Source organism: Corvus moneduloides, chromosome 13 (genome assembly GCF_009650955.1).
Source record: "Corvus moneduloides isolate bCorMon1 chromosome 13, bCorMon1.pri, whole genome shotgun sequence".
NCBI lineage: Eukaryota > Metazoa > Chordata > Aves > Passeriformes > Corvidae > Corvus > Corvus moneduloides.
Window position 1 is genome coordinate 16737088 of NC_045488.1, and position 15713 is coordinate 16752800.

General features: G+C 42.5%; 1 protein-coding gene across 1 annotated transcript in view; it reads left to right on the forward strand.

Moving 5' to 3' along the window:
* The first annotated feature begins 251 nt into the window (after positions 1–251).
* The window catches only part of TLN2 (talin 2), a 146565-nt gene continuing 131103 nt past the window's right edge, over positions 252–15713 (forward strand). The window contains 2 exon segments of the mRNA XM_032123451.1: positions 252–386; positions 4379–4492. The gene's annotated coding sequence lies outside the window, so the exon portion shown is untranslated.

The following is a 15713-nucleotide window of genomic DNA, read 5'->3' on the forward strand; positions in this document are numbered from 1 at the left end:
CCGGTTGGGCAGAGCGGGAACGACGCTATCTCACCGCCTGGGTGAGGGCTGCGGCCGGCGGAGGTGCCTCTCCCTCAGGCCCAGGCAAGAGGGAGCTCCGAGCCCTTGGCTGAGGCGGGCTCTGCTCCCGCTGGTGTCCGGGCGCGGGGTGGGAGCCGCGGGTACCTCAGAGCGGGCCGGGCGGAGGGCGGTGGAGCGGCCCGGAGTGATGACGCGCTTCCTGCCCTCCCCGGCGGGGGTCTGCGCCTGGAGTCCGCAGCCGCGGCAGCTGCGGGCGGCGGCGGCCGAGCTGGCGGGAGCGGGCAACAGGCGAGCGGGGGAAAGGAAGGAAGGGAGAGAGCGGCGGGGCTTAGACGCTCCGCAATGCTACAGTAACAGCGTTCCCGGTAGGAGCCTGCGAGGACCCTTGTCCTGCCCCGCCGTTGCACGTTGCATAGAGCGTGTGGTCTGTGCGGAGCCGCCGAGAGGGGGAAGACTCGGCGCGGGGCTGAGCGGCGGGAGCGCGGAGCCGCTCGGCTGCCGCGGGGCTCTGGATGCGGGCAGCGCGCTGCCCCCGAGCAGCGGCAGCCGCCGGTCGCCGGTGCCCATCTCCCCCGCGCAGGCTCGCCCGCGGGTAGCGCTGCCCGCCCAACAAGTTGCCGGTTCCAGGGAGGGCAGCAGCAGCCCGGGCCAGTGCTGTGCGGGCTGAACCCCGGGAAGAGGAGAGCGGCCTCGGCTCACCTATCCTTCGTCAGGAGCCGGGCCGGGAGGAAAACAGCGATCTTTCGGTATTTCCCTGTGCCATATAGGGCAGGAATAGGAGAAAGGTGCTGGGGCGGCCGGTCCCTCGCATCATGCCTGGGGGAGCGTGGCGTGGCCGGGGGTGGGTTTGCCCGGGGAACGGAGCTGTTCGTTGTTGGGCGCTATTGGCAACCGCGATGGAGAAAAAACCTTTTCGCAATACGTGGTGAAGTGACGACCTCCCAAGGACGATCCTGCCGCGTCTGCATACGCGTGGATCTATATCCATCTATCTGTGTCTCTGTCCGCATCTTCCCACGAGAGCGGTGGGACGGCTCGGCTTGGAAGCGGGTCGCAGGGCGGTCCTGTAGGGCCACCCCGGAGGGGAGGGAAGGACGCGGCCGCCCCTGCGCAGCGTAGACGAGGATGGGTGGGTGGCTGAGCCGCGCTGCTTCGCAGCCTCGCCGTTCCCCGGGCCGGCCTGGGGCGTGCAAGGGTCCAGCGGCTCCGGGCTACCTGCCCCGGTGAGGCTTCGTGTCCAGGGCTGAGCAAAGCGCAAAACCTCTCTTGGTGCGGGGCGGCACTGTGTGCTTGCAGCGGGGCTGTCCGTGCCCCGGGCTGGGGTCCGCCTGTGTGTCCTGACACCTCTGTTTTCCCATGCCCTCCTATCAGATATCTGTGGGTGCAGTCTTGCCTTCGGGTGTCTGGAGATCCCCGGCGCAGTGTCACTGCGTGGGAACACCTGACTGAGAGCAGGAGCCTCTGCTGGCTTTGTGCTCACCTTCTATAGCGCTTTTGTTCTGCTGACCAGCCATTTCAGTTTTTTTTAGGCTTTACTATTTATGTGTTAAGGTGCTGCTATGATGTCTAGTTAGAAAGATTGTGGGAATGTTCATCGATTGAAAAAATCTCTTGTAAGATTAAACAATTGTCCACTTCCCTCCAAATATTTTTAAAGTTTATTTTGTAGACCTGTATTTTGGAGCCAAATTTGAGCCATATTAAATTTCAAGGCAGTTCTGTGTTTGGAAGTATGTTACTTAGAGGCATTGGGGAGTTCTGCATTCTCAGGAAAGCCCAAAGGCTATGGAACAATGTCCCTAGGATTTAAAAACAAAGAAGCAACACATTTCTGAGATTGCTCTTATGTAAAACATGACTCATTTGTATGTAGATGGCAGTGCGTTTTAAGTAGGAATGCAAGCTGCCAGTGTTAATTAAAATACCTTACAAATTGTAGTATATGAAAAGCTTTCATATCTGTATGGTGTAATGGTCAGCCATACTTCCAACAGAACAGCTGTTAGACAAGTTAACTGTGAGTTAAGTTGGCTGAACTACCTTTCCTGCTTTAATTTTCATAATTTGACATTTTCAAGGGAGATTCAAGGTTACCACACAGCTGAGGAGGGAGGGGGCGTGTCTCTTGCCTCTTGGAAGTGCATTTCATTTGAGTTTCATAATGCCTCATTTAACTCACTGGTCACTGCAGAAGTAAAGGGTTTAGTGGAATTCTGGCTTATCTGTTGGTGACAAAATTATTGAGCTTATGTAAGATAAGAATACTTCTTGTTTCTGGTTGCCAATCTAAGTGGGTTAACTATGGCAAACTTGGATAATATTCAAGTTCTGAATTTCAGTGTAAAGTTAGGTAAAGTCTACGGCCATTTCATATAGGATACCCGTTCATTTTACTATTCAGATTACAGCAGTTTATCCTGAATAATTGTCTTGTGTGTTCTTAGAGTAACATCTGTTGCATGATATCATGTAATGGAATGTAGTACAGCCTAATTTAAGTTGATTTGAAACATTGCCATTGCACTGTAGTAGTGCCTGAGAAGGCGAGAGGTTTTGTGGTGTGTGTGATGGATAGATTGGTTACGAGTAGACAGTATTGAGAAAGATGAACTTGCATTTGAACTGCATAGGATTAAGTAATTTTACTCTGAGCTTGGTTTGTTTTACAGTTTTACTTAGACTTCTTTCATCATTTGCCAGCTAATGTAATGACTGAATTCTGCTTATATTAGGAAATCCATCTACAGTTATAAATATAACTATCAGTACAAAACACCACTACAGTAGAGTCAAGTCTTATTTTGGAGTGGGAGGAGTGGGCTTGAAAGAACTGTCTAGCTGTGGCATAGCTTGAACTGCATGATGACTTAAAATTTTTGCTGTGAAAACTTTCTTTTATTTGGTATTGTTTCTTCAAAGATTTGACTCCACATAGCAAGGATGTTCTGAGGCATCAATATTTGGATTGTTACTTTATATGCTTACCTATATAAGATGTATCTATTAAACCTGTGCAAATGTAATCTAGATGGCTTGCAAAAATGGCAGTACTTAATTAGTCACCACATCTAGACAGTAGTTCAAACATCTCACCTCCATTCCTTTTTGTGGCATTGTAGTGTAAGATAACTGTTGGGATATTAGTGTTGTATGTTCATGAAATACGAGCAATACTGTTCGTTGAAGTATCCCTCCAATCCATAATTTTAGCATTATAGTACTGAAAGCACCATTTGAGTTGATTCTCAGCTGCCAGTCCTATCTAACCCTTGGAGATTTTGGTAAACTGCCAAATGTGTAGACATCTTGATATTATTTATTTTTTTCTTAATATGCAGAGTTTCTTGCTAAGCAGTGCTTTCTAGATGCTGCCTTTGCACCGGGTCCTAATTAGGAAAGAAGTGTGAATGTCTTTACAGACCACTGTACCAGCTTTCAGAAATTCTTTTCTTTTCCCTGCTTTTGAATCTTTAAAAGTTTTGGCAAGTCTGCTTATGCATGTTTCTACAGACAATAGAATGCTGATGCAAATTGAGAACAGCAAGCAAAATAGTTGGGTGTTGTTGCAAATGGGGGGAGGCTGTCTTAATAAGGTTTACTCTTCATTTGTTTACTTTTGGATTTTAGTGTTTCAGTTGGGACAAATAGAGCTGGAAATTGCAGTTTGGTAGTCCTGAAGGAGAATGCAGGTTTTTGCTTCCAGGGTTCTGCTTCTCACCACATATGTTTATAAAAATACACATTGAATTGAACTGCACAATTTTTGGGGAGAGGGAGGATACAAATTGTAAAGCAGAGGGCTTTTTCAGAGTAGTTTAGCTTATGACTTCCAGAGGCTGTGTTAAGGAGAATAATCTAGGGTTTTGCAACTCTGTGGATGAGATTATGATTATGGACATCATGCTGTGTCTTAAGATCTCTTATGCTTTATTTTTGTTGTTGTGAATAAACAATCTATTCCTTTTACACAATTAATGGCTTGAAGGTAGTCTGAGCTCCTTAGATGTGTAAGTGCTCATCCACAGCATGCGGTGCAATCCGGGTCTGATCAGTGTTGAGAGAATTGTGCCTTTTGTCTCTGGGTGCAAGGAGGTTACACCTTTGGAGTGAGGCTGGTGTGCTTGAGGATGAGAAGGTGGTGGGGAGCCTGTGCTTAGTTTTGACACCAGACTTGTAACTGTGTACAATGAATTTTGTAGGTTTCTGTCCCTGCTAGTGCTGCTGAAAACCGATTTCACAGTAGAGAACCATTTCCCTGGGTGTGCTATGTGCATACATGCTTATCTTGGAACTGAGTTTGAATTAGCCTGCATACTTGAGGCAATTGTGATAACATTTTGATATTTTCCACTTCCAGTTGCAAGCTGGGATTTCATCCCCAGAGATACACCCCCTCGATTCTCAAAGCTCCTGTGCCTTTTTACTCAAGCATCTTCATAAAGCTAGAAAATGCACTGACTGACTTCACAAGGTGAGGGTGACTATACAACAGTAAGTCTTGTCTTAAAATACCTTTACAGTATTACAGTACTGACTTACTTGTAGTCCCTTTACTTGGCAGCTAATGGTTGAGTCCCTGCCAAGATGGGCCAGGCTGGCACTTCAAACTGCCTTCCTTTCATTCTCAGTAGGTAGCTCATCTTTCTGTGTTTGGGCAGCAGGAAGAAAGTATGGGGTGAAGTGAACGGTAAATGAACCTTGTGTCTTTCTCTATGGTAACTTTTGTAAGGTTGTGATTTCTTATTTCTTTATGAAAAAGTGACATATAACCCAGGAACAAGCAGGAGGCTCTCAGTCTTCTCAATCACAACAAATAACAATTGAGGTGATAAAGAATCAATGGTACTACATGGGCTGATTACTTTTTTGAGTTGAAAAACAATTTACATTTGTCAGCCATGGCAGATTTGTTGCTCTAATATATTGAAGTGTTTATTGTTTTGCTGAAGTATTTGGTGTAGTGGTGTGAAAACCTCTTAAACAATGATGTTGCCTTCAGCTTAAAAAGGTCTTCAGTTGTGTAATGCTTTTCTTATTACATATTCTTGTTTATTTTCATATACTGATCTCTCTTTACCTTTCTTGATAGTTGGTATCTGTAACTTGGTTAATTAACCCTTTGTCTCAGCAACCTCAAGTCCAGCCTATGCTGTGGTTTGGTTTCAGTTGTGTTCTGTACTAGCAGGATAGTTCTGATTTTTCTGGAATGTGAGATTTAAAGTTTGTGTACACATGACATAAATATAAGCATAAAACAGTTCCAAAAATTGCTGGCTTGAATTTGTACAGCTGGAAACATTAATTAGGCTTAAAGTAATTTATGGCGACTACAATTTACCTTTGCTCAGTTTACATGTGCCAAGTTGTTGCATTCCACTGTGGGGAACTGCGAGGAGTTCTTTTAAAAATGGATGCTCAGGAACGAAATTAAGCCAAACGAGGCAGGCGTTGTTATCTGAGAACCGTTTATTGGTAACGAAAAACAAAATAAAAAGGAGTTACCCTACTAATGAGGGCTAGGAAAGACACAGCAAGACTAAGGAAAATGGGAAAGGAATGGGGGGAGAGAGAGAGAGGACAGGGAGAAAAAGAGGGCGTTACCACCAGCGAGCCAGGGCAGTGCTGTCGGCGTCCAGGAGGCGGGGGGTGCGCACGCTGCCTGCCTGCGGACGGGCTGGGTCTGACCGAGCCTGCGCGGCTCTCGGAGAGGCGTGGCTTCACTGGCGTGGCTCCCGCGGCGACGGCGCTGGCCACGCGGTGAGTGGGTTCTCGGACGGGCGGACCAGGACCCTGGACAGGGTCACGGCGACCGGCTGGATCGGGGCGGCAGGGTTGGATGCAGGCAGCCCAGGCAAAGACGCGGGGCGAAGCGGCAAGGCAGCGGTCAGAGAGGCAGGACAGGTGCGAGGGCAGGAGAGCCAGAAGGCAGGCTGGGGCCAGGGCAAAGGAGGGAGCGAGCGAACCGCCAAATGAACACCAGCGAGACCGCCGTGAGCACCACCGCAGTTAGTTTTTATACGCCCCGGCCCCTCCCAAAGTCCGCTCGCTCGCAGGGCACCATTGGTCCAGTCCAACCTTTCTTTGCTGTCCGTTGGTGGAGACCTTTTCGCGACCTGATTGGAGAAGCCCCTCCACAGTGTTTCCTATTCACTGCCTCATGGGAGGTGTTGCCAGGCGAAGTCCTCCCAGAGACAAGGCTTGTAGTTGCCTCCTGCGCTTGGCACATGTGCGCCCCTCCTTCACATACCCGTGACAACCATTGTTGAAGCATAACAAAACTGAATTGGCTCCTCACACAAGTGCTGTGTAGCAGGAAATGGCGAAGTGGCACTTGGCAGGCAGAACAGAAGCAGGAAAGACATTATTGATGTCTGACAGAAGTGATGGTGCCTTTTTAAGAAAAGACCTAGGGTAGTAGGAGGGATGGTGTCAGGAATGTGATGGTGGTGTAGCACTGAGGGGCATAATCCTTAGACACAATAAATATGTTTAGATACCATGACAGAATCAAAATTTAGCAATGGACCTATAAATGAATATATGAATAAATGAAATCAGGAAGCCCAACTTGAATATTTCAGTTTACTATAGCTTGCAATTTTTGTAATTCTTCATAATTTTTGACTGAAAGATTTTCTTAGATGATTTTTTTGTTGTGGAACACATCTGTTGACAGGGGCATATCTGAACTCCTGGGGAAAGGATCAAGTGGGAGTCGCTGCTGCACAGCCAGCGCATGGGGTCAAGCAAAAGGAACCAGTGGCGTCTCCTGGGTCAGGGTATCACTAAAGGCCCTGGTACAGGGAGGAAGAGATAAATGTCCAGCTTCAGTTGAAAAAAGCAAAGGCTGTGGGAAATGAGATCACTCTGTTGTGATGTTTAAAGTACTCTTTGGAATATTATGTGCAACAGCTGAGGATCTACAGACCCCAGGCAAGAACCCAAGATGTTGTAGTATGTACCAACCTTGAAAAAGATTTGGTGTTTTTTAATTAAAAAAAAAATCAGTGCTGTGTTTGCAGTTGTGAGTAAGGTCGAGATAAGCCTGGTTGTTGCTGGGTTGTCTCTTCAGCTGCAGTGTCATGCTAACCAGACTTAGAAACAGCTGAGGAGTGTAGGTGTAGGTACAGAAGACTAAAACCTGTGAAGAAGGGGTAGTTAAGTTTGCCTCGTGACCTTGGGCAGATCAGACTATGGATTAAGTACAGAACAAATCCAGACATGAAGAGGGGTTGCAGGGGGTCTCATGAGTTTTGTGTGAGGCCTGTGTATGTAGTGGACCTGGATAAGTAAGGGGTCTATTGAAATGGTTCACAGGTGCTGTATGAATGAGTGAAAATCTGTTCTCTCTCTGTCATGGGCAGAGAATGTTTTTTCAGAGTTTTCATGTCAGAGCTTTAGCTGACTGTGTAATACCACTCCCAAGGGAATGGCAGGGCTTTAGTGATGAAGAGATGAGGCAGAAAAACACCTTGATTGTGGTACAAGTGTGTGGTTAAGGTGAGCTACTTACACAGCAGTAGTTGGAGGTTATTTAACACAGATAAGGGAAGCCTGCAAGTGGGAAGAAGGGTATATGTGGCCTGAGGAACCAAGCAGACCAGTACTGGAGCAACTGTAGGGCCGGGCTATGAAAGTGGCTCAGTAATGAGTGTGAATATCTGTGTGGGAACAATGTGTTCCTGCCTTAATGCTATTATCATTCCTTTTCAGAGATAAATTACAGTTTGAAGTGTTAAAAATGCCATCTACGTGTGAGGGCAAAAAACCTCAAGTACTTTCTGTTGAAAACTAAAAGCACTGTTTTCCATGTGGATCTTAGTATAATCAGCCATTGCCTTAACTTCTCTGGAATAATATTGCCAGCCTACCAGGTCTTTTAAGGCAGTGGTTTCCAAAGATTTTTTTGATCTCATGCCCTTATCAGTAAAAGATTTGTGAGCACACCCCAAAAATGTGTATTATTTATAAATTTACACACATACTATTCTACTATTATTATACACATTAGAGAACATACACAAAAAATAGAAATTAATAGAGGACAAGACAAATGGTTAGAAAATATGTTTTATTTTTTACCAAAACCGTTTTTTACTTTCATTAAGGAATAATTTAGTGAGAGCTATGTGATTGAATGTGCCTCTCTAAATTTTTTTAAGATGTTGGTTCATCACTTGTGTACAGCCATTTTAAGGGCTGCTTCTAGGTTCAGCTTATTTCAATACTTGGTTTTAATGGCTGTCCTATCCAAATGAGATGCCTCACAAAGACAGATCCAAGTGGAAGAAGTGCATTGTTGGTTTTGCTTACTAAATCATGATACTAATTCTCTACTTCCATACACTAACTATGCAGAGGTTCTTCTTGGAATTAATCTATTAAATTTCCATCTTCTCTGATGTCAATCAGTTGTTCTTGCAGGCTAATGGCAAAATGTTGCATTCTTCTCTTTTCCTGAAGCACTTCTTTTGGAAGGTTTTTAAACAGGGTTTTGGGGGTTTTTTAAAGATTTTTAAAGTTTAGGAAATTATGTATAGCTTTCAGAGGTTTTTATAGGAGGTTTTTTTTCAGTGGAAACATTTCCAAACATCTGTTTTCAAAACAGTCTCTGTAGAGTGAGTTTCTTATTGAAGGCAATTACTCTCTCGCTCCCTGTTAAAATGTCAGCTTCACCTTTAAGGGACACCTTAGGTGTGTCTTTATTTGAAAATGTCTGGTAGGTAGCACAGTACTGACAGCCCCATGTCATCACAGAAAAGATCAGCCAGTTTTGAACAGTTGTCTTTGTAGGAAAAAACCGCATAATGTGTCGTTACTTTTGACAACTCTTTTAAGCCCTTTGTCACAAGATAAGTAGCAAAACTTACTGTGGGAATATGAATATCATGGTTGTTCTCCATCTTCTTACAAGGTATTCTACTGCTTGAAGGTCTTATTTTTACAAAATTACATAATCAATGACATCCTGTAGCACTTGGTGCACTTCTGCCTGCAGCATTGCTACTTTAGTTTATCTATGAATGATGCGGTGAAAGAATTTCACGTGTGGTTGTGGAGCGACTGCTTTAACTGGAATAAAAAATAGAAGGATTCCAGTGTAAAGGTTACAGATAAAACCCCATAAGTGTACACTTGCACAGTTTTCTCATAAAGCATTGTTTCTATTAAAGAAATAATTTACTATTGAGTCTACTCTGATACATCGTTCCTGGAGTGACTCACAAAAGAGAAGTTCCCAATGTGTTTCACTGTTGAAACAATCCAACATATACCCTAGGATGAGACCTGTAGGAAACATCTCTACGGTCAGCCAACAGTGTAGCACACCTCCCACACTGCCTAATTTGTTCTGATACTTGTTTCTTCAAATCTTCAGCTCTTTTCTGTGAGTCTTCCAGCAGTATTTGCTGACAAAGTGCCATATTGTCTTCCATGTATTATTTCAGCCATTTTTTACTGCAGTAGGATGACTAAATGTTTCCCCAATGATATATGCCTTTGTCTCTTTTGCTGTAAAGTAAGAAGCCTTAAAAAAGGCTCCTGAAGATTTGCCATTAAGTTCAGGGATTTTTTTAAGGGAAGTACTATATTAAGTATCACATGACTTGAAGAAATGGTAAAGGTTTGTCCTCACCTCACTGGGTACTTAATTTTTAAATGTCTTGCTAATCATGACGGCTTCATGTATCACTATCTAGTATCTCAAGGCAAAATGTGTATTTAGGGTGGAGTTTATCATTAAGGATAATAGACATAACCATATTTCAAATAGTTATCATCATAATTTCAACTTTTTTTTGCCAACTTTTTGTCAGATCTGATTAGATTGTTGATTTTACCTCAATGTGTGTGACAAGGAGCTTGTACTGGGAATAGGAAGTCAGTTGTTGCATATGGATTTTGAAGCAAAAGGAAGATCTGTCTTGGCATCTGTGTATCTGACATGATAACACTTCAGAGTCTTCAGGATCAGAGGTGATTTCAGCAAGATTTGCAGCAGTAGAGGGCCCTAAAGGCCCTAAACTATTTGTGTATTTTCCTGGTTAGAATTCCTTGCCTTCATTTGTCTCATGTTACCATACTTGAAAATAGGGTATTTAGTTACGTGGTCCACATGTGTTGTGACAGCATGCAAATTTCTATAAGCATGCCTTTGTGAATTGTGGCCTTTGGCTGTGCCAGTTAAACTTTTAGAAATAAGCATTCCTAAATAATGGAAGTTTTGTTTTGGTGAGTTTTGTTGGGTTTGGGTTTTTTGCATCTGGGACTTGGAAGAAGGGACAGCAATTCTTCTAGTTTGCTTATAGCAGCCAACATAGTGTAGTTCCCATCCTGCCTGAGGCTACAGCAGATAAATTCCAAGTACCTGCAAAACATCTGCTATCAAGCACCAGTACTGTCTTGGTACCCACCCAATAAGTATATCTTTTTATGTACAGCTCATCTTTCTGCAGCTGCCAAGGAGTGAAGTACAATTTTAGCCCCTGAAGAAGATGCAAAAGCAAGGTGGGATTGCAGATAATTGTATTTTGGGTGAAAAGAGAAGATAAAACAGGGAGTTGCTTTTTAAAAGTTGTTTACAAGACACTTAAAACCAAAGGAAGAAATGTAGAATGAAGGCAGAAAATTATAGAATAGAAAGAAAAATGAGAAAGCTTTAAAAAAACCTGCCAGCTACAGTTACAGCTTTGTAAAGACTGAAGACTTCTAGTAGTGTTTATTGACTAATTGTTTTTTTTTTTTTTCTGGACTATATACTCATGTCAGATTTCTTGCTTCATGTTTACCTTTCATTATTTTAACCAGAACTATATTACTGCTTGTGAAATACTCTGTTATGATGACCAGATACAGAAAGCAGCCGTGTCATCACAGAAACAGACCTTATAGAACAGTTGTGTTTTATATCTGCACTTGTTCTGATGTCTTCAATAGTTTTGCTGTTTCCTTCTGAATTTGAGTTGATCTGTAAGAACTCTCTAATTCAGCCGTCTTTTATTTGGGACATTTTTCTTTACATGTATTCTATGGGATCTAACTCTCCCATGACATGTGATGAGTGAATCAGGATGCTGGGGACTTGTGCAAGTGAAATTTGTCTTCCTTCTGGGCCTCTAGTAGAAGTTTTGTTTCTTCCTGGTCAGTCTACAGATGCTTGAAACACTTGTACTTGTTAGGAGTTGCCATTTGAAATCTAAGCAATTCATACTTAAGATATCTCCAAGTAGCTTAGAATTAGAAAAGATTTCTTGCAACGTTCATGGGATATTCAACTAAACAATAGGAAGATGCTTCTTTATAAGTAATAAGCTAATGAAAGCCTAGTATTTGTATAATCAGGCTTACCTGAGGAGTATGACTGTCTTGGCAGTAGTTACTGGAATGCAGCCTTTTGACAGCACTGGAGACAGTCTTACGTTTTGGTTGGTGTGAGTGGATCAGTGACTGTTGGGTAGTGAAACAGCTGCACGTGGGGTAGAGGAGCTGGGGCAAGTAGGACAGGCCCGTCTAGGCTTCTCTCTTAGAGTTCTTGTTGTTACGGAATGCTGGCATGAAACCAGGTCCTTCTCCACAATGCATCTGATGCAAAATGGGGTTAAACTGAGCTATTTGCATGAAAAAGTGAACGATACAAGGCTTGGTGAAGAATGTAAACAGGTGGATCTGGGTCATTGTTAGGCATACTCTGGTTCCATGGTGGATGTCTTGGGAACAATGAAATGAAACTCAAGTGGGATGCAGATCTTGGTGTAAGTCCCATAGCCTAGAAGTGCAAGTGATTGATAACAAGGAAGCTGTGTTGAGCAAAAAAGCTCTAGTGATATGTGGAAGACAGAAATCCTGACTAACAGTAACTAAAGAGGGGGTTTAGAGAAGACCTTGTGCAGTTTCAGCATCTGTTTGCTATGTGCTTTGTCAAACAATATTTCTCTATCATGCAAAGCTTTAAATAACCTGTTCCACACGCAGTGGCCAGTGGCTGGTATCTCACTGAAAGGTAATAAGGACCAAGTGTGCTTAAGGTTCTTTAACATAGGTGTTATACTGCAAATGAATAATAGAGTGCTGTATCTTCCTAGTGGAATGAATAAGGAGCTAAAGCCCTTGAAGCAAGTATTTATTTTAGAAGAGTTTGATTCTTTGAGCTGGAGGAAATAACTTGGTATGTTTAACTGTTCTGAGATTCTATGGCATTAAGTCTGCAGGGTGCTGCAACTTAATTTCGGTTTGTTTATACTGGTGGTTTCTAAATGTCTGTTCTTGGCTTATTTGGTGGCAAGTCTTACAATAGGTGTTTCCTGCAACTGAACAAAGGAGCAGTGTTGAGTATTTGAGAGAAAATAATGTAGGCAAAAGACAGTGCTTATCAGGTAGCTGAGAAAAGGTACTTCCCAATAACTCAGCTTTGAAATCCTTGAACTGGAAAAAAAAAGCTTATTTTCTCACATGTGCTCTCCTTTTCCCATGCACACTCTGTCCTGCTTTAGTGTCTGCTGTTCAATCATTCCAAATACATAGGGAGCATAGATTTAGTCCTACATAAAGCAGTCTGTAGGCAGGAAGAGGTTTACCCACTTCTACATCTCTTTGAGGTGTGTGTTAATGTTGAATAACTTCTCATATTGAACCAGGTGATTTCATTTTCTGAGCTGTTGTTCCAGATTCTTGTCCTGCTGAGATACCTATGTGACTTTGTTTTCTAAGGTGCTGTTAACAGACATCCAAGCTGGAAATGCAAAATTGAGCTAGTAATAGTTTAGGTCTCCATGGTGACCATGGGATCCTGGAAACTAAGGACTAGGTTACTCCTAGGCCCTGTGAGTTTAGGCTTAAAATGGCAAAAAGTGTTTCTTCAGGCAGTATAGAAAACTATATACAATATAGAACATAAACCCCAGGTTTGGGATTACAAGAGAATGACGCTGTGGTAGTATTAAAATAAAAAAACAATAGGAAACCTTTGAGGAGGTTTACAGAGATGAATTACACTTTTACAAATTACTTCAAAAGAATCTTATAAATAGTACTCTGGGTTGCCTTCATAAAGTGTCAAAAGAATAACCTTGCTGTATGACAGTTACTCTATACTTGAAGACAGTGTAAGTTATTAATGAGATGGTGAAATTGTGCTTTCTGTTGCATATACTTGATATCTTCTAATCTGTCGAACACAAATTTCCAGTTAGTTATACACAGGCATGAGTCAAAGTCATTAAAGCACTAATGAAATCTGAGGATGAGAAGGAACAGCTCTGAGGGAATGTGTCAGTAAAAGGAGCACATATATGATGTGTCACATCTGTCTAAATGAGTACCAATACAGCCTGTGGCTTTGGCAGCTGATTACTTATTATAATTCAACTGTCACATCAAAATAAATTCACTTATCTAGTGCTGATGGTCAGAAAGAATAAATATACATTTATTTTGAAGAGTGGAAATAATAAAACTTCAAGATGGTTTGTTTGACTTTGCAAGGATAAATAAAGAGACCCAGGAGTACATGGTGTTGATTTTGAGTGCTTTAGCATAGTTAGAGTGAGTTGGAGACAAGGACCAGTCTTTGTGCTTCAGCTGACAAAGTGTCTAGACATTGAATTGAAATCTGAACTATTTTTGTAGCATTCTCTTACACAGAATGATGGTGTTACATACCCAGTATCAATAAATTACTGGCATCTATTTTTTGCTTCTGCATTTTCTTTTGGAGAAAAATGGTTTTGATAGTTGAAGGCAAAGTTTTCCTGTCATCTGATACTTTCCCACAGCATGGAGCCCCTCTGTGGCTTTTGGCTGTCGGAGCTGGGTAGCCATATGGGCTGTGGGTATGCGTGTTACAGCAGTAGGCCTCCACTTCAGCCCACAAACAGTGCAATTTACAGAGAGAGCCTGAGGGAACAGTTTTTTCCTTGCATTGCATATGCAGGCTTGGCTGAACTATTGGGATTTTACCCTTCTCAGAAGCATTACAGGCATGTAATTATTCTGTCAAAGGTAAAGGCAGAAACCTCGATGGGCAAGGGCAAAGTAACTTCGTGTGTCACAGCAAACTGAGTTCCTGAAATGTCAGGTTTGGATTTGAAAATCTAATTTGAAATACTGACTTTGAAGGCATATTCTGACCTACAGCTTGAGTTCAAAGCTTTATTAAATTTGCAGCCCTCTACCCTTTCTTTCTCATGCCATTCTCCAGTAATGTTTCATATACTCCCTGAGCATGATGGAAATAACAAATCTGAATTGCTGTGTTCTGATACTTGAGAAACTCAGGGATTGGATTGTGCACACCAGTATTAATATTGTGAAAAGTCTTAATTTGCAAAAGTATGTATTTTTTCAGGGAAGAAAGCCTAATCTATTCAAATTGTTGCATTATTAAAAATAAAAGCCAAAGACTGGCAGCAATTCAAGAAAAGTTAAAAATGTTCCAGTTCCCCAGGGATATATTTCTCTTTTTGTATTCAGTGTTGTAACTGACCCCATCCTGCAGTGACATGTAACTTAAGTTTATTCCAGCTTCCTAAGTATTGACAGCACTTCGGCTTGAAGAACTTGTGACTAAGTTTCTAGATTGTGGCTTGCTCTCTACTTATACCTTGTTTAGGATTTTATAAGTTGTAAATTTGGTTAAAATTAAAACTAAGATGAACTGTTAAGTGTATGATTTTAAGTTACTTGTTTGTTTGTAATGGCCAGATAGAGAAAGTGGAAAGATCTTGCTCAGCCACTTTCACCTGGAATGTGGGCAGCCCGTTTTGATATGCTGTAAGTATTATGTATTCTTAAAGTAAAAATGGATCCATTCTCAGTTACATTCTGTTACTCTTTATCCTAAAACTCAAAACTAAGCTTCTTCAATTTGGTTATTGGATTTGGTTCTTAAATTTGTGCTGCCTCACACCTCCCCTCCCCCCGACCCTCCCCAGCCCCACAGCTTTTTGGGTGTTTTTTCCCCAAACTGCTGCTGTGGTAAGCATTACTGAAATACTTGCCAGCTGCATATTGGTGTACAGCCCGTGACAATATAGGGGTCATTCATTGGAAGGTGAGTACCTGCCTGCATAGCAAACCCTCATTGTTCTACACATTGCTAGAATTAGTATCCCATCTTTCTATTTTGTAAAGAGATAATCCTATTTTATTAAAATTAAGACGTTGGAAAAAATGTGTCTCTCTAGCAAGGTTTGTGTTTCAACACTTGGGATGAATACCATAAAAATAATTTCCTGTGTCGAGCTACCACTTGTCCTCTGTAAGAAGCAGTTCTTTGTTTGAAGGTTGTCAGATTACAGGACAGACACTTGCTTTCCTTTGGTTCCTCCTCAGCTGCTCTTAATAGGGAACATCTTTTGCAGTCGCCTGCTGCTAACACTAAAGAGAGCCCTTGTTTTTAAGTGTGGGATATGTTCAACAACAAATATCTGAGTCCAAATCTTGTGAGGAATGCTCATTACCAAGTTATTCCATCATCACAAAGCACATCATCCATATTGACCAATTGTCATTAATACTGTTTTCCTCTCAGATTGTCTGTTGTGTGGGAGAATAGGGATCTTATTCATGGATTGATATTTATTGAATCTTGCGTAAATACTGCTGTCACAGCGCATTAAGGGGTGGGATTCAGACATGCAGCAGTTGTTCGCAAACAGTGAGGAATCTGCCCTTGCTCTGGGTGTGACATGTGA